The sequence below is a fragment of the Cyrtonyx montezumae genome, unplaced genomic scaffold, assembly GCF_038088225.1.
Source record: "Cyrtonyx montezumae isolate F1298 unplaced genomic scaffold, pur_monq_1.0 scaffold_32, whole genome shotgun sequence".
NCBI classification, from domain to species: domain Eukaryota; kingdom Metazoa; phylum Chordata; class Aves; order Galliformes; family Odontophoridae; genus Cyrtonyx; species Cyrtonyx montezumae.
Window position 1 is genome coordinate 1,158,366 of NW_027072037.1, and position 23,218 is coordinate 1,181,583.

Here is a 23,218-nt window from a genome sequence, read left to right on the forward strand (position 1 = left end):
TTCATGCACTTAGGGTGCCATGGGTGACAAGGCAGGGTCATGGCATGTTGAACGAAGGTATAAGCACTCAGAGAGTACAACGTTCCAAGTAGAGAGATTTGATTTAATTATATTTATATTTAATTCCCAAATATGCATTTTTTTTTTTGCTTTATTTAAGAATTTAAATGACTTTCCTTAAAACAACAACAACAAAAATAACCTGGAATATTTCTTGTGTAATTGTTTCAACGTTTACCTGTCCTGTTCTCTTCCTAACATCTACCACTTTGAAAGCTGAAATTCCTGTTTATTTAATGCAGCTTGTTAAATATCCAGAATGCATAAATGGGAAAGAAACATACAAAACATTATCAACATTCTTTCAGCAGTTGATGTCAGGAAAGAAAATATTTATAAACACATATTTTAGATAGATTTTGATTGCATTTAGATAGACAGTTTTCTTGTTTTCATTATTGCAAACATCATGCCTTTGTTACTAGTAGAGTTGGTGTACAGTAGTGAATGAGGAGGGAGAATCAGTAGTAAGGCTGATTCATCATGAATCATGATTTCATCGTGAGAAACTTGAGAGTCCTGGGATGAAATAGGAATATGAGGTTGGCTTATATATATATATATTTTTTTTTTCTGTTGAGATCAAGGTTTGAAGTGCATCCTCAAGTTTGTTTGAACAGCACTTACAATTCTGTGCTAAATTCTGGGCTTGTGAAATCATCAGCAAAATTTTGTTTGACTTTTCTAGAAGAGGGTCTCCTCCAGCATTTATTCTCTTGAGCTTTTTCTCAAGGACTCTGAGTGTCAAGAGTCATCAATCTGCCAATACTGTAACCAAATACTGAAAAAGACAGTTGTGATTGCAAAAAAAAAAAAAAAAAAGACAATAAAGAAACAGAATAGTAAAATATCAATACATCTTTGGCTCCTTTTCCTTAACTATGTGAAAAAAATAGTTTTTATAAATACAAATACTCAAGAAAATCACCAGCAAGAAGAGACCAACCCCGCTCTCACTGCTATCACCTTTCATATATTTGAAGAGAGCAATGAGGTCTCCCCTCATCCTCCTCTTCCCCCGACTAAACAGCCCCAGCTCTTTCAGTTGCTCCTCATAGGACACATTCTCCAGGCCCTTCCCCAGCCTTGCTGCCCTTCTTTGGACCTGCTCCAGCACCTCCATGTCTTTTCTGTACTGAGGTGCCCAAAACTGAACACAGTACCTGAGTTGGGGCCTCACCAGTGATGACCTGCCTAGTGCTGCTCACCACACCATTCCTGTTCCAGGCCAGGATGCCATTGGCCCTCTTCACCACCTTGGCACACTGCTGGCTCGTGTTCAGCTGACTGTTGATCAGTACAGCAAGGTCCCTTTCCATCAGGAAGCTTTCCAGCCACTCCTCCCCAAGTCTGTAGGGTTGCATGGTGGTGTAGTGACCAAAATGAGGTAACCCAGACTTGGCCCTATTGAAATTCATTCAGTTTACCTTGGCCCATCAATCCAGTCTATCCAGGTCCCTCTGTAGTAACTTTCCACTCTCCAGCAGATCAACACTTCCTCCCAATTTGTTGTCATCTGCAAACTTACTGAGGGTGCACTCAATCTCCTCATCAAGATTCCTGATAAAGATATTGAATAGGAGTGGCCCCGGTACCGAGCTCAAAATAGATAGAGCTACTAGAAGAGAGTATATTATTTCCAGGATCTTGATGTTATGGGAATGACAGTATAAATATGGAAGAGAAAAAAAACATCCGTAGAATAAAAGTTTTAAAAACTGGGTAAGGAAAGGAAGATATGTTGAGGCACCTTTTCTTCAAAAGGACTAACCCCACCCAATATGGCAAATTTAGATTAAAGATGGGAGAAGTATGTCTGTTGTTGTAAAGCTCCAAAGAGGCCTCTGGCTATGGAGTTCATAATAAGAAATATATAGCTAATTACCAATGTATGCAAATGGCATTAGGTCATCTTCCAAATTACTGGTTGACTTTGGTGAACTAATCAAGTTCAACTCTTCACGGTCATAGGTTCATAGGTTCATAAGGTTGGAAAGGACCTACAAGATCATCTAGTCCAACCATCCTCCTATCACTATCCCTACCCAACTACTAAATCAAATCCCTTAGCACCTCATCTAAACGCTTCTTGAACAGCGCTAGGGACGGTGCCTCAACCACCTCCCAAAAACGAATCAGGCTGGAAAGTATATCTTATTGAAAACATTGATAATATTGGCATCAATTTAAATAAAACTAGTTAAAGAACAATTGCATGAGCAGTGGAAAGGGCAAAAGGTTTTGGCCACAGCAGTTGAGTAACTGCTGGAATTTAGCAGGGGAGAAGAACATGAATGAGAGGAAGCATATTGGATTTCTTACTAGGTATTAGGAAGAAATTCTCTACTTGGAGGGTGGTGAGGCCCTGGCACTGATGTTCAGAGGAGCTGTGGATGCCCCATCCCTGGAGACATTCAAGGATTGGGCCCTGGGCAACCTTGGCAGGGAGTTGGAGCTAGGTGATCCCTAGGTCCTTTCCAACTCAAGCCATTCTATGATTCTATGACTCAACAGTTTCATTATCACTTAATCCCCAGCGAATCTAAGGATATACAAAACAGACTTTAAATTGAATCTAAAAATAATCTTACTTCAAAGGGATCATGTAAATAGTGTTCGTTCTCATTCCATTGAATCTTTCTGTAGGTATGTCTAGACAAATACATCCTTAACACACACATGAACACAAAAGAAAATACTATTTTTTGTATGTAGTTATTAAAATTGGTTTGGTTTTTTTTTTTTTGTCTTTTTCATCAGGTAGAAATCAAATGCAGAAGGTATTCTTTCTATTCTAGCTGCATTTCACTACTTACATTACGATGGGAAAAATTGTGCTGACATGCTTAACTATAAAAAAATACCTTTGATCAATATCTAGGAGATGTTTTGAAACTCTTGTATGAAAAGTGCTATAAAATGTATTATTCTTACATGTGCTCTGACACTAATATTTACATTTAAGTTTGGAGTTCTGGCAGAGTTTTCAAACTGTGTTCTTATTTAAAGAATACAATTACACATAACTTTCTAGCTGGGAAGATGCAGATAAAATATCCTCCATTTACCATTCTTTTTATTTATCGATTGTTCTCTGTCATTAACATCTTGACATTTTCAAGAGAGCTGCAGAGATGTACTACACCAGAATAATATTTGGTATGCTTTCATATAATTAACATCATTATAAGGATGGATAAATCATACTATCGAGAGATAAAAAGTAGGTGCTTAAAGAATGTAGGACTAAATATGTTAACAATTGCTTTTTGTCCCTTTCAACCCATTCACAGGAAAAAGGCATTTCGTAGACACACAAAATGTACAGAGTAAAAATAAATACAGGAGTATTTACAACCATCATTCATTCTTGAGTATAAAGATGAAATGGGTATCATGGCAAGAACAAACAGTTCAACTGGGTTTTCACATTTTTGCCAGTGTTTTCTTACCATATTACTTAACCTCTCTGTGCTTCAGCTTTCCCACCCAAACAATGGTGAAATCTGTCTGCACCCTCCTGGCAGCAGTTCTATGAGTCTGAATTGACATTTACAGTGTGCTCATCTATGGGAGGCTGTTTAAATGCAAAAATATATCTTCTCTTGTTTCTGACTCATTTTGTTAATGCATTAATGTTTCACCTCTAAATTCTGTGGTTTAACTAGAACAACCTTGCATTAATTTGCAACACAATATGGTTTTAGTTATGCTGCTTCTCAAGCTGCTTGAAGTATGCACAGGGGTTTATCGGGATTCAAAATTCATCTACCAAGAGACAAGCTGAACTCCATTGTGGTTTAGGATTACTGCCACAGTTAAACATAATCTTGTCTAAGCCCCTGTGGTTTTACCCTCAACTTTGTCACACGGACACTACTAAAATCAATCTGTCTTCTGTTGATCTGTCATTTCACAGAGCTATTTGCCAAACTCCATTGCTTTTTCCTGTCTCAAAGTTTTCTAAAATCCAGACATCCCTACAGCCCTGCTAAGCCCAGAGGTACATAGATGTTGTTGTCCCTCATCACTACTGATTCAAGTTATAATTGTCTTTGATCACATTAGCTCCCATAGCACTTTCAGAGAAGTTCACTTCCAGTAGAGCGTTGCAGTATCATTTCCCACACTCTGACCTGATGACACACATGTGGAGATGATCAAACACAACTGTGATGGATTTGCACTGTGACGACAAGGGAAAAAAGACTGAGTAACACGGAGCAGCACCCACATGAAATAATACCACTTCCCTCATTCAAGCTCATTCTGTTCTCTTTCTGCTTTGAATTCAAGGCGCTTCTCTTGTACAACCTCACCTCACTTCTCTCCAACCTCATTCTCACAGTTTCTCTTCTTTTGCCCCACACATCTCTTCGTCCACACCCTTATTAAGGAATGTTGTTATATGGGGTTAGAGTGACTAAGTGACTACTTTCTCTTCATTCAAACTTGGAGAAAAGAAAAGCGATAACATTCATACACGACTCTATCACTTTATCTATCTGCAGGATTTTTCTCTAACCCCCTGAAATACTGTGCAATTTTGAATCTCTGTTGTCTTCAGTTTCTCTACCCAGAAGGGGAAAAGAAATGAAATCTGTTAAATGAAAGCTGGTAAAGCATTTATAAAAAGTTTTAGTGCTGTAGTTTATTAATCTAATCAGAGAATCAGAGAATTGTTTGAGTTGGAAGGGACCCTTAAAGGCCATCCGATCAAAATCCCTTGCAATGAACAAGGACACCCCCAGCTCCATCAGGTGCTCAGATCTGACCTGGATGTCTCCAGGGATGAGGCACCACTACCTCCCTGGGCAACCTGTGCAAGTGTCTCACCATTCTTATTGTAAAAATTCTCTTCCTTATATCCAAATGTATCCTAAAGAAGAGACTGTATTTCAAAACTGATGTGGTTCACGGTAAGCAGGTCAACCAAACTGAATGTAATATTTCTTGCATGGCTACCACCACAGTTAGAGGTTTTCAAAACTTTTAAGTGCATGACTGAATGTGATTTTTTCCCCTTAACTGGCACTTTGCATCCAGGGATGTAGCTGTGGGGGGAGCATTTGCTGCTCTGGGGGAGGAGTAATGGTGAACAGAGTTTTCAGTATTTAAAAGATCAAACATTGCAGAGAGAGCGCCATCTTTGGTAGAGCTTCTGGCAATCATTCTCCTAAGGAGAGCTTTAGAGGAAGAGCAGCTTTCACTAGAAACACAAAATCACAGATGCAGAGCATCTTCCTCTCTCTTTTCCATCTACACCCTTATGCCATGTTTATTTTACAGATTACATGAAGTACTGCTCCATGACACTGGAAAAAACATCAGAGGATGAGGAACTGTAGGGCCATGGGGGGCTGGGTATAGCCTGGGAGTAAAATGTTTTAAATGGAACAGAACCCATCCAGAAAAAGGGTCAGAAATAAATAGTGTTGGGCCTAAAGCCCAACCCTAGTTAGCTGGCTAGTTTTGTAGAAATATAAAATGAAAAAATAAATAGCATTTCCATAAGTTTGAACAATTTTGCCCATGTTTAAATATGATCAAGCCAATCATTTCCAATGTGCCATACAGATTTTTTTCTGCTTTGCCTCCATCTATTATGTTACTTGTAACCAATTTACTAATTAGTCTCTAAACGCTCTTTTGTGTTACATTTCTTAGTCACACTTGTTTTCACATGGCAGAGAAGACTAATTCTACCTAACTCAGGAGGCTTACATAAAATGATTCATTTTGGGCTTAGCCAGTGTTTAGACCATATGATTACAACAGTCCCTTGTAGATTTGCAAGGACAAGAATACTGCACTGAAGAACCTTTTGAAATGACCTTGTGGATTTTTTTATTATTACATTTTTTATTATTACATATTATTACAGCATCAATTTCCCTTGTAGTAATAAGGGCTATTCATCAATGATGTAACTATTTACAAAATAGTTTTTATGAAGAATAACAGTAAAAATGTCCTTGAGTTAAATGGATACTGGTTTGTTATCATACAGTATGTTTTCTTCTGATGTGTTAGGATGTAGAGCAGAATGATTGGTAGCATATCATCAGTGGGTACAGTAGATTATCTCAGCTTGGGAGAATAACCATAAAAGAATGAATAAATTCATGCAATATTTTGCAGTATAATAAGAACTACTATTTAAATACTTTGATTTAATCAGCACAGGCTATCCTAGTTTCAGATGAATACTATGTTGATGAATACCAAACTTTGTCACTTGTATCAGAAATCGTGATCTCTGAAGAGAGAACTGGTCACCTCCAAAGGGTTTTCTGCTCCACCTTTCTTAGATAATCTATTTAAGGTGAAAAGAATGACTATGTGGAATCATGGAATCACCAAGGTTGGAAAAGACCTCCAAGATCACCCAGTCCAACTGTCCACCTACCACCAGTATTTCCCATTAAACTATGTCCCTCAGTATAACATCTAAATGTTCCTTGAACACCTCCAGGGATGGTGACTCTTCCACCTCCCTGGGCAGTTCATTCTAGCACGACCACTCTTTTGGAGGAGAAATTTTTCCTCATATCCAGCCTGAATTTTCCCAGGTACACCATTCCCTCTCATCCTATCACTAGTTACGCTGGAAAAGAGAGTGAACCCCAGCTCCCTACAACCTCCCTTCAGGGGGCTGGAGAGAGCAATGAGGTCTTCCCTGAAGCTCTTCTTCTCGACAAAACAATTCCAGTTTCCTCAGCTGTTCCTCATAAGGCCTGTGCTCCAGACTCCTCACCAGCTTCATTGCCCTTCTCTGGACACCCTCCAGGGCCTCAATGTCTTTCTTGTAGTGAGGGGCCCAAAACTGAACACGCTATTCAAGGTGTGGCCTTAGCAGAGCTAAGTACATGGGGGCAATCACCTCCTGCTCTTCTTGGCACCACTGTTTTTGATACAACCCAGGATGCCACCTGGGCACACTGCTGGCTCATGTTCAGCCAAATGCTGACCAGTAACCCCAGGTCAGTTTCCTCTACGCAGCCTTCTAGCAACTCTGCCCCAGGCCTGTAGCATTGCCTGGGGTTGTTGTGGCCAAAGTGCAGGACACAGCACTTGGTCTTGTTGAACTTCATCCTCTTGGCCTCAGCCCAGTGATCAGCCTGTCCAGCTCCTTCTGAAGGACCTCACTACCTCAGACTGACCCTTCCTCCCAACTTGGGCTCATTTGCAAACATACTGAAGGTGCACTCAGTGCCCTCATTCAGGTCATCAGTAAAGATACTGAACAGGACAGACCCCAATACCAACCTCTGCTAATCCTCTCCTTTCAGCAATAAAGAATGAAGGCTACAATTTCAAGATTTTGCTGTTATTAAGAAGCATCTGTCAGATGAATATTCACGGGGAGGAAGCAAGATGCTGTTTTTTCCTTTGCACATTTTAAACAGAACCACGGGGAAAGATGAAGACTTGCTGGGAATGAGTTGAGAGACAGCAGTGTGTATTGTCAGTGGAGTACGTGGAGGTCAAATAAAATTGATTTCAGAGTCAGCTGTCGGACTGCTGTTACATAAGATGCAAAATCACAAGCACTCTGTGAAACTGGTGTATAGAAAAAGCTATATGAAGATACAGCATTATTTATTTACTCGTTTGATTCTGCTTGGTTTTTGCCTCAATTTCTTTTCAAAATCAGGACGAGTGCCAGAAAAAACAAAAAACAAAAAACAGACACCACAATCCAAACAACCTACTCTGAAGCCCTTTGGAAGAAGCTCCATTCTCTCCATTATCAAGACCAGTGATTTGTGGTCACTCCTATTATACAGATGATTTTAATGAGACAGGACCTGTAAGAATACCTTGGTGTTAGGGCATAGGTCTGCCTGAATATCCTTGCAAATGGTAGAGCTCTCAGGAAAAAGCAGCAGCTGCTCCTCAGTTAGCAAGCTGATTGTGATGAATCACAATGAGCCGCCATTTGGACTCAATGATCTTTGTGGGTCCCTTCCAACTCAAGATTCTATTACGTGATGACTCTACGAACCTTTCATTTTGCTGAATATTTCTGCTGAAAACATTTCTGCTGGCACAGGTTGCCCAGAGAGGAAGGTGTCCAATCCATGGAGACATTCAGGGTCAGGGGAAGGGACTCTGAATACTTGAAGGAGCTGTGGGTGCCCCCGTTCATTGCAGGGAGGGGTTGACTAGATGACTTTTAACTGTCCCCTCCAACTCAAACGATTTATGATTCTGTGGTTCTTTAGTAAGTGTTCCCCCAGTAAGAATTAGGCATTTAAATAACTTTACGTGAGCCTTTACGCTCTGGTTTTGTTTTTTTCCTTCCTCTTATTGTATTTTGACCCCTCCCTAGCAGCACTGTCACAAAACTTCAGATTCGTGACCAGCATATCTATAAAAGCTTCCAATCTTTAAGAAGTAGGTCAAGGCTATCTAAGTTGAAAGACATGACAACCACAGCAGGATGTTTCAGAGGACATAGAATAAGAGAGATGCATTTCCCTTCTCAAATAGTAACAGAGTCATTGGGCATGATTGGGATCCCTGCTGCCTCACACTCCCCTGCCTCACCGTGTGTGAGAAACCCAGCCAAACTCACAACAGTGCGCTTCAGTTCAAGGTCTCCACAATCTATGCTGTCTTTGAGGAAAACTACATTAAATGCTCATTTTTGCACACCTCCCCGAGTGCTCAGTAGAAAATAGAAGCTAAACACCTTTGTGGATAAATTGTGCTTGGCGTCTTTCCAGCATTTCTTGCCGAGTACAGAAGGAAAAGTTTATCCAGAGCACTAAAGCGAGTTTGAGAGGACTCACAAGTTTGAGTTTTAATCACAGCAAGGAAAAAGTAGGGGTGAGTGATAAACAAACAAACAAAAAACTGGAAGTTCTTATTATTATTTTTATTTTTATTTATTTTTATTTTTATTTTTATTTTTATTTTTATTTTTATTTTTATTTTATTTTTATTTTATTTTTATTTTTTTATTTTTATTTTTATTTTTATCTTTATTTTTATTTTTATTTTTATCTTTATCTTCATCTTTATTTTTATTTTTATTTTTATCTTTATCTTCATCTTTATTTTTATTTTTATTTTTATTTTTATTTTTATTTTTATTTTTATTTTTATTTTTATTTTTATTTTTATTTTTATTTTTATTTTTATTTTTATTTCTTTTAAAGCCACGAATAAATACAAAGGAGATATCAAAATGAGAAGTGTAGAATTAAGAGTTTCTGAGATACATCAGTGTGGTAAATGTCACATTTCCTTGTAGATGGATGAGTGTATGTCATTCAGATTTGGCTGAACAGTCTTTTTGGAGTCAGTCAGGAATAGCTGCCATTCCCTGGGCACTTTTCTGGTTAATCTTGTACTACTATCCAAATCTGAATGAAAGCATTGACTTAGGTGTTCATAGGTCCTGATTCATATAAATTAAATGAATCATTTTTGCTGGTGTTGATTTGCATCTCTTAGGAGTAATGTCATTTAAATTAGAAGGTTTGAATAGCTATGGAAGGAGGCAGATGAGGACTGGTGAAGCAGCCATTACCTGGGGTAGACCCAATAATGATCCAAGGTCTCCTCAGTTATTATCCAACACACACTTGTATGTATACAGAAACCAGACTTGATTTTAAAGAACAATTCATTATCGCTGTGATTAATAATTATTATTTTTAGTTAGTTATTATGTTGCCTCTGTGTCTTGCCTCAAAACAGACTCTGAGAAATTGTACCAGTCCCCTGTAAATCTCGAGCAAAGATCTGTAGCTGAAGCATTCTTGTCCCTTGGTTCTGTCATAACCTTTAAAGCTAATGTTACTTTAGAATAATTCTGTGTATTCATATAATCCAAGCACTTCAGGATGTGAAATGGTAAGGACCTGTTACCCGTCTGTGGTGTCAGCTGGTAAAGTATGACCATTTTCTTTACTTAAAACTTTGTTATACTCAATATGCTTAGCCAAAACCAAACTAAAGCCACGTTGGCAAGTGGAACTGATCTCTGATTTGCAATAACTCCTTGACCATACCCAAATCATTTGGGAGGCTGGTAATAGTCCTGGGCCATTATTGTGGCAGAGATCTTGTTTGCAGTTTGTCAACAGGTTGCCCACAGAGGTGGTGGGTGTCCCATCCCTGGAGACCTCAAAAGCTCAGAGGATGGGGCTCTGAGCACCTAATTGAGCTGTAGGTGCCCCTGATCTCTTCAGGGTAGTTGGACAAAATGGTCTTTAAAGGTCCCTTACAACTCAAATGATTCTGTGATTCTACAAATCTGTGAACATAGACACTGAGATGTTCAGACTAAATCCTGGTGCTAGTTGATTTATTAGCTGCAATCATTTTCTTTGTATATATAATGGCCAATGCTTTGCTTTTATGTTGTGCAGACACCATAAATTTAGTCCTGGAAAAGCGAAAAAGACCTCTATGTTGTGAAATGTATGTTTTATACAAGCTATTTAATTAATTACTCTTTAATTCATGACTTAATATTTTTGTCTCTGCATGACGCAGATATTGAGAAGGAAGTTTCCTGCTGCTTTGGGTCTAGTGTGTCTCCCTGAGTTTGCACAAGTTGGTTAAATTAATCATTTGACTTTCAGCTCAGTAAATATGCACACTGATGTTGCTGCAGGCAACATGTTCTCGTGTGAAACGGGGCTGTATGGGTTCCCATGTTCCTAATTGATAAGTTCATATAGTTTAATTAACATGCTGAGAGTTTTCTCTCCCTGTGAGCAAGTGAGCATATTCCTCCTTTAGAGAACCTGAGATTAATCTAGTGTGAGTCCTTTGAAACAAATAACCTTATGTGCAATAAAATGAACTTTATATTGACTTGCTCATTGTGATTTTTAATGGCTATATTGGTTTCATTTAATACTTCTTTTATGAACAGCATAGCTCAAAATGAGCCTGTCTCGCAAGGAGACAAGACTTCTAGGTGTTGATGGAGAACTGGCACAGTAGTCCGTAGACCCAGATATTTCATTTCATATGTGATAAAAAGTCACATTAAAACAGTGATTTGAATTTGGACATATGATGAAATTATACCTTTGTTCTTTTGCCTATGCACTAAAATGGAAGGAAAAAAAAGACCAAAAGAGTAAAAAAAAAGGAAAGAGATACTGAGAGCAAGAGTTCAAATTAACAGATACAAACTACGTATCATAGTATAAACGATATTGGGTTTTTTGCCCTCCAACATGAAAAGAGAAAATAGATACTGGGTGGTTAGTGTTCTTCAAGACAAAAAACACTGACTTCAGAACTTGTGAGGGACTTAGGACTCGTCAACTATGATGCAGACACAAGTAAAATATGAATCATATGGAAACTGGGCATGTCTGCTCTGGTTGTATTGGCTTTTTTGTTTGTTTTATTTGTTTGCTTGTTTTTAGCTATCAGCTATTGCCCTCTTGATGACATCCTTTTTCAGAGCTGAAAACTTATGATGTATATTCAACTTATTCTGCTGCTGCTTCGGTCTGGCAGCACAGGAATTCATGCAGATGGACAATCACTCTGACCTTACTATGTTAATGGAAAATCAGTCAAATGCATTGATCTGACTGCTTTCCTATTATAGTTCAAGGGAATAAGCCAACAATTGCAAGTGTTTTTTAACAGACTGTACAAAATGTTCTAGTGTCAAAGGAGGGCTTTACCTATTGTCATTCTTGAGTGCTCATCCTGTGAAATGCAATCAATAATGTGCGACCCTTTCTCATTTTGACAGAATCCATGGAGATTTCAGGACATTCTGGATGGTTTAAAACCATTAACTAATCAAGCCCCAAAGCATCCTTAGGAGGAATGGTGTTATAGAAATGCACCTAGGAAAAATCAGACAAGAAAATCACTATGAGCATTGACTTCAGCATTGCAAGAGTAAGGACAGTGCACAAGAGGTGCTGGTGTCTGTAGCTGGATTCAGAACACAGTTCTGAATCAGACCACTTATACTGCCTACTGGGAATGAAAAATGGTCATCCACAAAACCTCAGAGTGTACTGGTGGATGTAGAGGAAAATGGCCAATTGATTCTAGGTGGCATTTGAGCTTGTAAAATACTAATCCTAAAATCTGATAGAATGTTGTTCAAATTCCATGGGAAAGATTTTGTTGTTGTTTAGATGTCAAAATAGAAAGAAGGACAGGGTCTTGTAATAAGTAAATGACAGAAAAATCTTGTTCAGCTGTATCAGCCAGAGGTTCTTTATCCCTGTGATGAAATAACATCGATATTTTTCCTCAAAGTGGCTTCAAGTCATGAGCTTTCCAGGCTACAATTAAACTGAGACCTGCAATAATAATTCTTGCTCTTTGAAGGACTGTAAGGCAAAAAATAAAAAATCAAAAAAGAGCAACGATGCAGCAGTATATATTACCTCTTTGCTGTTGAGAATCAGGGGCTGTATCAGACCATCTATCAAGAAGGAAAAAATAGAACAGACTAAAGATATGTGAGAGACATAACAGCACATCAAAAGGACAAAAGTCTTCCTCAGCACTTTTTGTCTGAGTGGAGGTATACGAACTTTAATATTCAGCAGTACTCTAATGGGATGATGCAGTTTGTGCTTCAAAAATGTAGAATGGTTTGGTTTGGAAAGGACCTCTGGAAGTCATCTAGGTCAAACATCACTGCTGTGGGCAGAGACATCTCCCACCAGACCAGATTGCCCAAGGCCCCATCCAATCCAAACTTGAAACTTCCAGGAATGGGGCATCCGCAGCTTCTCTGCCCACTGCCTCAGCTTAAATAAAGAAGTATCCACTCATCCACTTGTATTCAAGAAAAATTTAGAAGTTGTACTCAGGGACGTGGTTTAATGGGAAATATTGGTTGTAGATGGGTGGTTGAACTGGATGATCTTAGAGGTCTTTTCCATACTTGGTGATTCTGTAATTCTATAGCTTAGTTAACAGACGTAGCCTTTGCCATAAGTCAGCAGCAACTCAAAGTTGGATCTCATCTGCATTTTTTGCAGTCAGGCAGTTTAATCATCAATGCCTCAACTAACAGTGAGATTCTGAAAGGCAGAAATATTTTGTTAAAATGTTAACCAGGCAGCAGATTTCATTGCCCCAAGAAATTGAGAAACAGAATTTTTTAAGAATCAAAAATGAACTGGAAGTATACATGGCTTTCAGAAATATTCATGATTCCTGTATAAAAACAAAACAAAACAAAACAGTTGTATGCTGAGTAATAATGAAGTATTAATAATGAATAATAGGTTTAAGTACAATAATAATCTATATTCTTCAAGACCTAAACTTCTTTATCCTTGGAGGCATTCAAGGCCAGGTTGGATGGGGCTCTGGGTACCCTAATCTTATGAGTAGCAACCAGCCCACAGCAGGGTTTGTAATTAGGTTATTAGATCCCTTCCAACCTGAGCTATCCTGTGATGCTACGACTCTATGGTTCTACAAATACCTGATGTAAGGTTTATAATATATCCAAGAACCTTTTCAGGTGGCTTGCTTTAAACACTGAATGAGCCCCATATGTTTCAGTAGGAGAAAATATTTAATCAATGCAAACTCAGCTCTGTCTTTGTGCATTCCTAGGGGAAATGCTGATATTCCTATAAATTACACTACAAAAGTGATGGATGTTAACATGCATCATTTATGGTAAATGATTGAGTACAAATGCAAGACTGTCATTCATGGGCCTCTAAAGAGTAGCAATCCTGCAGTCCACGGGCTTGTGAACAAAAAGGTAGATGGCCTGAAGTCAGCTAGATTGTAGATACATGAAACTAGGTTGGATAGGTTGTGTGCAGCGTAGAGCAGGAGGGCAGGTAAGTGAGTGAAGAACATAGGAAGGATGGTTGCTCAAGATACTCATGAAGCCCAATCCCTTAAGACAGCCAAGATGTATATGCTGTTGTGGGAAGCACTAACAGAGTCTCCACCACCACTTCTCTTCTCTGCAGCAATTTAAATACCTTTCCCCTGCAGCTGTGGTAGCATCTTTTGCACCTCTTTTTGCATGGTTCATGTCTATTATTAGCAAATAATATCAGCAGGGGATGGTAGATTCCAATATTCTTTTCAATGGGATAGTAAGTGCATCTCCACTGTTTTCCTGCTGCTGCTAATGGCACTTCTCCCCAAGAGCTGCTTAATAAAGTAGAATTCAAAGTCAGATTATTGCCAAGCATTAATTTAAATATTAGAATGTCACTTATGACCCAATAGATATCAGCTCTGAACAAGATTTATACTCTGCCAAAAAAAAAAAGAAAAAAAAACCAAACAAACAGAAAATTCACCAATGATTTAATGTATATCTGGTGAGAGGTGGGAAAATATTGCATGACCTGATGTCATTCTTCCCCATCTTCAGCAGCTTGAAATGCATTAATGCCTTCTAGCACTTCTAATAGAAACAGATGAATGGTGATACAGTGAAACTGAGATTTCACAACCTAAGAAGCAGGAAGTACAATGCACTAAGAGCTGTCTCTCATTCATGGAAAATAGACAAACCAACAAATAAAGGCTTTCAAATTATTTCATATCAAAGACCCTAGTTATCCTTGAAAATGAGTCCATTCAACACCATTTCTGCACAATGACAAGATCTTAGGAAAACACGAATTTCATCTACACCAAAATCAAAAACTTTTCAGTTAGAATATCATCATAGAGTTTCTGAAACAAAGTGTGAATCAGACTCCGTGGCTGCAATATGTACAGAACCTCCCATATACTAGGACTTTAATCAAGAGGTCCCCTAATTCAGCACTGACAGCAAGCATGAAGAAGCCCACTTCCTTCATGGGTGGTGTAAGGTCATGGGCAGCATTGGGATGAGGATCAGCAAGTTGGAAAGACAAAAGACCTCACTGTGGAAATTTAAGGACTGGTTGAGACTAAAACCTCAAAAAGATGGATACACATCAAAGGGTTGAGGGAATACAGGGCCTTTCAGAAAGGAGGTAGATTTAAATCATTGTGCCCTATGCCTCTGTTTTCAAGAAGTTAGAGGAATCCTAACTTGTTAAAACAATATATTAAAATGTCAAGGATTAGTTGTATAATTCATCTTAATTCACTCTAAACTTGTTGCCTAAGATATGAATCCAGTGGCACTGAATATATCTTTGGTTAAATTCAGCATCCACATAGGGCTGACAAATAGGCTACAGGACCTATAGGGTTTTTCAGGTGGAGTAAAATGCCCATTTAAGGCTAACGAATCCTTCTATATGTGCAAGAAATATAGGAATGCATATGAATTAGCCTATCTACTTGCCTATACAATCAAGGCAATGAACAAAAAGGCTTTTGTTTTAACAACACAAAATTTTAAGTCATGCTTGCTTCACTTCTTAAATTTTAGATGTCTTTAAGATGTAATGGGTTTGAGCTGCCTCTCTACATACTGAGGTTGTGCTGAATTTGGTAAATGTGCTGAAAAAGATATAAAATTCTGATGGTGTATTTCTTACAAAATAAACATAATGGAGCTCTTACCAAGCCATTCTGTGGATGATTTTCTCTGCTTTCCTTTTGCTAGATCATATTAATCTCTGTTCAAACAATAATCCCTTCTAGCAACATCTATCAAATTTCTGAGTAACAGAAGGTAACCTTTTATTTTGGATGAAAGCATGTGTTTGTGTTAGATCTGAGAGCGCTGTTTCATAATAGAGCTAAAGTCTTTATTGAAAATACCTTAAATAAATAAACTTTTCCAATAGCAACAAAAGCAAAGAGATTTTGCTCATTTCACTGGTGAAGTACTTCTTAAGAGTTTTTTTTTTGTATACTCTTAGGCCAGCTTTGTACTGCTGGCACAGAAATCACAGAGCGTTTGTGTAACTCATTCAAAATGATGAGAATGGACATTTAAAGTCCACCAGAATCAGTGAACGATTCTTGGCTTTTAATGAACTACAGATGCTACACACAGACAGTAGATAATAGATGTGTTCAGGCAAGAAAGGGGAGAACTCACAGCTGTTGATGCATGCAGCTCTTAAGACAAGCCCTCTTCACGTGCTGGTAGTTTTGTACAGATGCTGGAAGATGGGCTTCTACCTCCACTTCTGCCTAAGAAGATGAATATGACTTCAGGAACAATATCTTTGAAGTGATTTAGAAACTGTGAGGAGCTATGTGTTTTATTCTGTCTCCCTGAATCTCATCTGCTAAGCACACTGTTTCCCAGATTTCTCCCCAAAACTCTGAGTCACACAGGCAGGAGTCCTTTACCTACTATCTTTTGAAGAGGTACAGAGGGATAATTTAGTGCTTCTGTCCCGTTATGATCTCAGTCTGCATTTCTCAGTTGCTAAATCTACCAACTTAATCTGATAGGGGGTATTTATGTCTGCTCCTTTTTAGGGTATCTGTTCAAGGAACTTATCCAAGAGATAAAAAGAGAGGGAGGAAGTTACAGAAATGGCTCTGTGATCCTATGAAAGGGTCCCATAGACATTGTGTATGGAGTACCAGCTGCTGGGGAACTGGTGTGACTGTAATTAAATGCAAGCTATTGGAGTAGGCTGTAGGCCCCACAGATTATGACCTACTGGAGCAGGTGGGGTCTTCTCCCCCCCAGACACCAGGTGGGAGTAGTGTGAATATCTGTGGCTGGATCCTGTAGTAAACCACATGATGAAAGCTACCGACTTAAGCATAGTCTTTTCTCAGTGTCTCAGTCACTAAAGTAATTTCTCTTTTTTTTTTCTTTTTCAGAAGAAGGAATGATAGCAGTACTGGATTTGCATATTACCTTCCTTCCTACTTTATCAGCTATTAGTAATATTTATATGGATAGTGAGAAGTTCATAAACTGGCAGGCAGAGGAAAGAACTGAACTTAATCTCCCACCTTCTACGACTAACGACAGTCAAACTAGCATCTCACACACACCAGTTTCATAGCCAAAATATTTTCTTTCTTCTCACATTGAGTTCTTTAACATTAACATATGCATGTGCATTAACAGAAAAAAAAAATCATTGAATAATTAAATAAAAGAGGAAGATTATTTTGTTACATTTTGTACTGAGTTCCTTGGAAAACACATACTGGATGAATCACTCAAGAGAGACGTTTGGAGAAAAGCCCATCCTGCAGATCTGAGCTAGCAAATAGGACTGAAACAAATGAAGCTGCTTGGGTCTCACAAGAGTAGGACATTTGCAAATCCACTAAGTAGAAAAGACTGACCATCTGCAGAGAAAGAGCACTGAGAAGCTAAGCTCATCTGGACCTACTCTCTTAAGTAGGATGGTAATAACTTGAGTGAGAAATTAAAGAGTTCCTTATACTCTTAGGAATTCATATCCTACCTAGCTCCTACTCCAAAGAACTTTTGCAAATCCAGTCAAAAGCATTCTTGTTTCTAAAATCTATCCTTTTCCCTCTATATACATGCAATTAGTATCATCCTAAACAAACAAACTAGCAAATAAATGCATAAATAAGAATTAAATTGGTCAAATGGATAGTAAATTGTATTTTAAGCAAGCTAAATGAGAAGTTCTAAGTTTACAATAGCCCAAAATGTAGCAGTGTAATTTGAGGTTAGTTATTCTGCATATAATCGACAGAATAACCAACATAATACAGTATGATAAAACATTTATAATTTCATATCGAAAAATAAATCTCTAGAGGTAATTTAAAAATTAAAATCATTTAAAATGATCATTTCTTTAGTTTACTCAGTTTAAATAAATAAAGGTCCTCAAATCAACAATCCCTCTTTTGATAGTGTAAAAAGAGGTACACCTAAAGTCAGAAATTTTATTAGAGTAAGCAAGTAAAAATAAACTATTAAGGATAGCAAGATTAAAGGAAAAACTCGTTCTAAAGTTACTTTCTGAAGTCTAGCCTTTTGGATGATATTGTCCTTCTGCACAAATTGAGAACTAGTGGATTTGGGGCTTACAAATTCAGATTTCTTGCCTTAAATATTTTAATTTTCCTCTTCCTCTCTATTTGCATGAATTTTAATTGATCAAGAGCTAGTTTAGGAAACAGCAATAGGATATGTGATGAAAAAAAAATAGACTGGGTGACTTCCATAATCTTTTTTATTTGTTAATCTGAGAAAAGATTGTATTTGAAGTAGCCAAGCGTGACATAGCAGCAATTTAAATTCAAGCATTTTCTGAGGCTGGGAAATGAAATCTCATGATAGCACATGCTATCTGTCACACTGTCTGGCACGTCAGATGTCTTCTCTCATCACATGATCCAGTATGTGTGTGTTTGGGAGCAGAGGATAAAGTCTGGTGAGTCAGAGATTCACAAGCTGCTTTTCTTCTTCTAACGCAAACATGGTTATACAAAGTACAAATGTTGTGAAGATGGTGGGAAATATCTGGAGTTATTGCCCAGCTCTACTCAGGGTGCCACTAAGAGCAATATTCAGATGAGGTTAAACAGTGAAACAGTGAGATGAGACCTATTCTGCAATCAAAAACCTTACAACCTCTCTCCAAAAATGGAAGGGGGAAGGGAGGAAGGGAGGGAAGGGAGGAAGGGAGGGAAGGGAGGAAGGGAGGGAGGGATGGAGGAAGGGAGGGAGTGAGGAAGGGGAGGGAAAGGGAGGGGAGGGAAAAGGAAGGGAGGAAAAGGAAGGGAGGGAGGAAAAGGGAGGGAGGAAAAGGGAGGGAGGGAGGAGGAAGGGAGGAAAAGGAAGGGAGGGAGAAAGAAGGGAGGAAGGGAGAGAGGAAGGGAGGGAAAGAGGCATATTAAGAAACCTCACCTACTTTCCTTGAAAGCATCTGAGCATACTCTCACACCTTTGGTCCCGCTGCAGAAAAGATTGTCTCCAGACTTTCACAGCATCTACGTGTAATAACAAAACATTCTGTCAGGTCAGTTGTTATGTGTGCTTCCTGCCCACAGATTTCTCTAGCTCCTTAGGCTTACAGCCATCTTAGGTACGGATCTAGGTGACTTCAGAATAGACGTAGAATAGACAGAATAGACAAGTCCAAACTGAAACCACTCAGATATGTTATCCTGGCATATCAGCCACTGCTTACTGAGCATGTGACAATAATAGGACACTTAGTCCTCTAATAAAACTAATACACGTATTAATAATAGCAGTCAGGGTGGTGGTGAAGCTATGGTCATGCTATGGTCCTAACCGAATGCAATTCTCTGTGTGTAGAGACACATCTCAGTTCAGGGACAGTTTTAAGGTCATTAGGGTAATTTTAAGAGAAATAAAATGATATAGATGTTGAGAAAAAATTAACAGGGAATTGGACACGTGGTGCTATGCCTCCCAGTAGGTATTCAAAAGATAGCACCACATTTTCTTTCAAAGCCCTTGTAGCTCTGTTTTGTTCTGGGACAAATGCTTTTAGGGCAGGGAATATTCACACCACCAGATCTGGCACATCCTGTAGCCTCTGTTAGTGGTTAATCTTTCAAATCTGCTCCTCCTGTTAGTGTTCTGCACTGTTCAGTCCTTGACCTTTTTATACTAACCAAATAGAAGTCATTAATTTTAAATTTATCAGTGTTGCTACGGTCGCTGACTGGTATATGCCAGGTAATATTTTGAATAGCAAAGATATATTGTAGAGTTTACAGTGTTTGCCAGCATCATGACAATAAACACACATCATAACAAACTATCACATAGCAATCTGTAGATAGAAATGATTGAAATTAATGATGCTTATAAATTTTTTAGGGGGATAAGGAGTAGCACAGGATCACTTTGCAGGTGCTCTCTGCTGTCAAAGGTGAGAGATGGCTGTTTCCAGAAAGCAGATCAGAGAACTTGATCTGGGTAGAGAGAAACAAAGAGAATTATTCTCCTGAATCAAAGTGTGGAATAAGGCTAAACCTTAAGACTTTAGCCTGATAATTTCATCATTCTGAAGAGTGCAACAGAACAACTATTTCTAGTGTTGAATTTTATAGTATCACTTATGGCTTATCATACTTTATAGAGAAAACTGTATGTTAGCTTTATAGCAGCTGAACCACTGAAAGATAAATCTTAATTCTGATGGTAGCTACTTTTTATGCAAAATGTTTCTTGGAACTGGGGAAATTAAGAGATGTGCTAGACATCCAAACATATTTGACGGAGAATTCTTCATTCACTAGAGGGAAATTGTGCAGCCTGCTCCAAGGCGGCATTCAGCTGCACAACCAACAGGCTGAAATAAGTCATGATGTGCAGAGAGACTATTGGTGCCTTCTTCCATCTCAGACAGCATTGCCCAAAAAATTTGCCTATTCTGTTCAGGAACCTTTCTGTTTGGCAGCACTTGCTTTCTTCAAAACCCAAGGCTCCAGTTTCCATTTTTAATTGCTTCTCTACAGAAGCACAACACGTGAACGTGTAGATGTGGCTTTTAGGGACATAGATTAGTGGGCACGTTGGTGATGGGTTGATGGTTAGAAGTGATGATCTTACAGGTTTTTTCCAATCTTAACGATTCTACAATCCCGTGAAGAGATGAAGGAAGGGAAACTCAGTGAAAAAGATTCAAATACATGCTTCAGAAATGCATCTTCATGAATAACAAGTTACACTGTGCTGTTTAACAGCCAGGAATTTGCTTGTTCATTCCTCTCACATCTTGCAAAGCTCCCGTACAAATAACCACAAGATGTGGTGTTTAATAGAATTAAAGGCAAAACAATGCCTCCATGTAGAGCTTCTCATGCTTTGTTGTTCACCTAGAGCATAAATTTTCTGAGCAGATCAAGGACAGACATCACAGTGAAATACTGGTTGAGAAATTATCTTCAGAAGGAGATGTAATTCCTGTGCTTAATTATTAAAATGGATTTAGACCTAAATTTGAAAATGAAGGGGATCTGCTTTCTAAGGGTTAAAGGAGGCATCAAAACGCTCCACTGCTGCTCTTGTTCTCAGACATTTTTGCTTCCTGGCTTAAGATAAACCGCAAAAGGGGACATTAATCATAATTGACTTCGTATATCTTTAGTGATGACATTTACAGCTGAATTAGTGGCACCAAGGTCCCCTCATAGGCTTTTCATAAACGTGCAATTCAGCTGTTAAAAACTGACCATCAACCATAAGATGAAATGAACTTTGCACTTCCAGCCCCTTTTTTTCTCTCCGCTCACAGAAAGAAGTTCCAAGCCATGTAGCAGATGTCTGTATTACAGATATCTCTTGTATGGTCAGATGAACTTGAACCAGCAGTAGCATTCTATCCTGTAAACTTCATCTCATCAACTTTTAGATCTCAGCATCAAGGGAAGAAGCAAATAACCTTAGGCAATCTTTGAAGTCATTGGGAAGATCCAGATATTTTAAAACATGAGTCAAACTTTGAATCACCTGCCCAGTTCAGACATCTTCTGTAGGTCGAGAAGATTTTCCTCTAGGATTCTACTAAATTTATTTAGCACAGCTTCAGGAAATAAAATTTAACATTACAGTACTTAGCTCAGGTGCATTTCAGGTGGTCAGGAGATGTCTCCTAAATGCAGAAGCTCTTTCAAGAGATGATGCAATTCTACCTCCTCACCTTTTATTTCTTTCTCATGCTGAAGCAGAAGAAAAATGAGAAGCCTGGGAATGATGATGCATAAAGGTAGCATGGTGCTTTTAAAGATATATTCAGATAAAATAAGAGTATAGAGTAACATGCAAACCTTTTGACTGAATAGAGATGAATATATCATTAAAACTTCATTAAATATAAAGGCTTGTAGCAAAAAGAATGTCAATGACAGATCTGCTGTAATAATGACCTTCTTTCTCCTTCCTGAAGAACATATGTGAGTCTAGTAAGTCTAGACAGGTGGAGATTTGGGGTTTTTTTGCATCCTTTTCATGGTCTCTTTGTTGATTATTGCTTCCAGACAGAACTATTCTATTGCCTCTCTTCAGCTGCTTGCAATTGAAATCGATTTTTAAGGATGAATGCTGGAAGAAATATAACATATTCAATGTTATTTATTCACCCAAAAGGATGCTTAACCTGAAAAGACAGAATTAAAAAAAAACAAAAACAGAAACAATGATAGTAATGCATATTATGCTCTTACATATTTATCAGGGCATTTAAAGCAAAATGTAGAGAGGTAAAATGTAGAGAGCTCAAGCTTAACCCATAAATTGGTAGAACCACAGATAAAAATCAGATCCCCTGGGTCCTTAGCCTACAATTCTTCACCCACTGGATCATTCTGCAATTATATAAATGACATATAGCACTTCGAGACAAATTTAAGCTTCCTTGCACTTTACAAGTGGAGTTTTTGTCACTTCACTCATGTCACATCACAGAGCAAGAAGAAATGCTATAATATTTAGCCAGCTTGATGTGGAGATGCAACAGGATTTCCTAGACATAGGTTTAATAAGAGGCTTCATAACAATTGTGCCCTGACATGGCAGGAGCTGAACTATGAAGATTATATTGACTTGAGAGACTTCAGGACTACAAAGGGAGAGGATGCTGCACATAGAACCCCAGTAAGGAGTTGTAACTTGTCCCATAGCTTAAACATCTCCAGCATTCAAATTTCTGCCTTCACCTGATGGACTATCAAGTCTGGAAACAGACCACAGCTTGCTGCTTGTTTTCTGTTTGTAAGTACATGTGGACATCAGGTAAAGGCTAACACCAGTGTTACCTGTGGAGCTGTATTGTTCTGGTGGCGAGGACATCATGGTGCTGTGTGGAACAGAGGGAACTTGGTATCCTCAAAGTTTCTACAGTGATTCTTTTAATATTAAAATCACGTGCCCAAACCTCTGGGAATTTCAATGCAATATCGCAGCTGCAAAATATAAATTGAAGATAAGAAATGGAAAACGTGAAGCACACAACCACTCTGCAGAGTATTTGGAGCAATGTTTAGTCTAAGTAAGGAATGAGAGATCTTAATTTCTCCAAAAGCAGCATAAGAACGTAGCTATTTTCAGTTAGAACATCCATCCACCTGGGCATATTCCAGCCTTCCTTTTACAGGCCAGGCTGGAATGTAACTCACCCTCAAAGACAACATCTAAAAGAAACAGTCCTTTATTGAGGAACTGTGCTTTTAAATTACGTTTGACTGTACCTAACCACATGTTTAGAATTGGAAATGCCATTCATTATATTCCTATTCACTAAAGCTTTTCTGTTTATGTCCTGTGAACCACACAGCCATACAA

The 23,218-nt window shown here is 38.4% G+C and overlaps 1 long non-coding RNA gene across 1 annotated transcript; it reads right to left on the reverse strand.

The window, feature by feature from the left end:
* Positions 1–12,437: 12,437 nt before the first annotated feature.
* On the reverse strand, positions 12,438–18,963 carry LOC136053877 (uncharacterized). Its single transcript, XR_010622689.1, has 3 exons — positions 18,809–18,963; positions 16,043–16,137; positions 12,438–12,490 (listed from the first exon to the last, which is right to left on the reverse strand). It is a non-coding gene; the product is annotated as an uncharacterized LOC136053877 (long non-coding RNA).
* Positions 18,964–23,218: the final 4,255 nt, after the last annotated feature.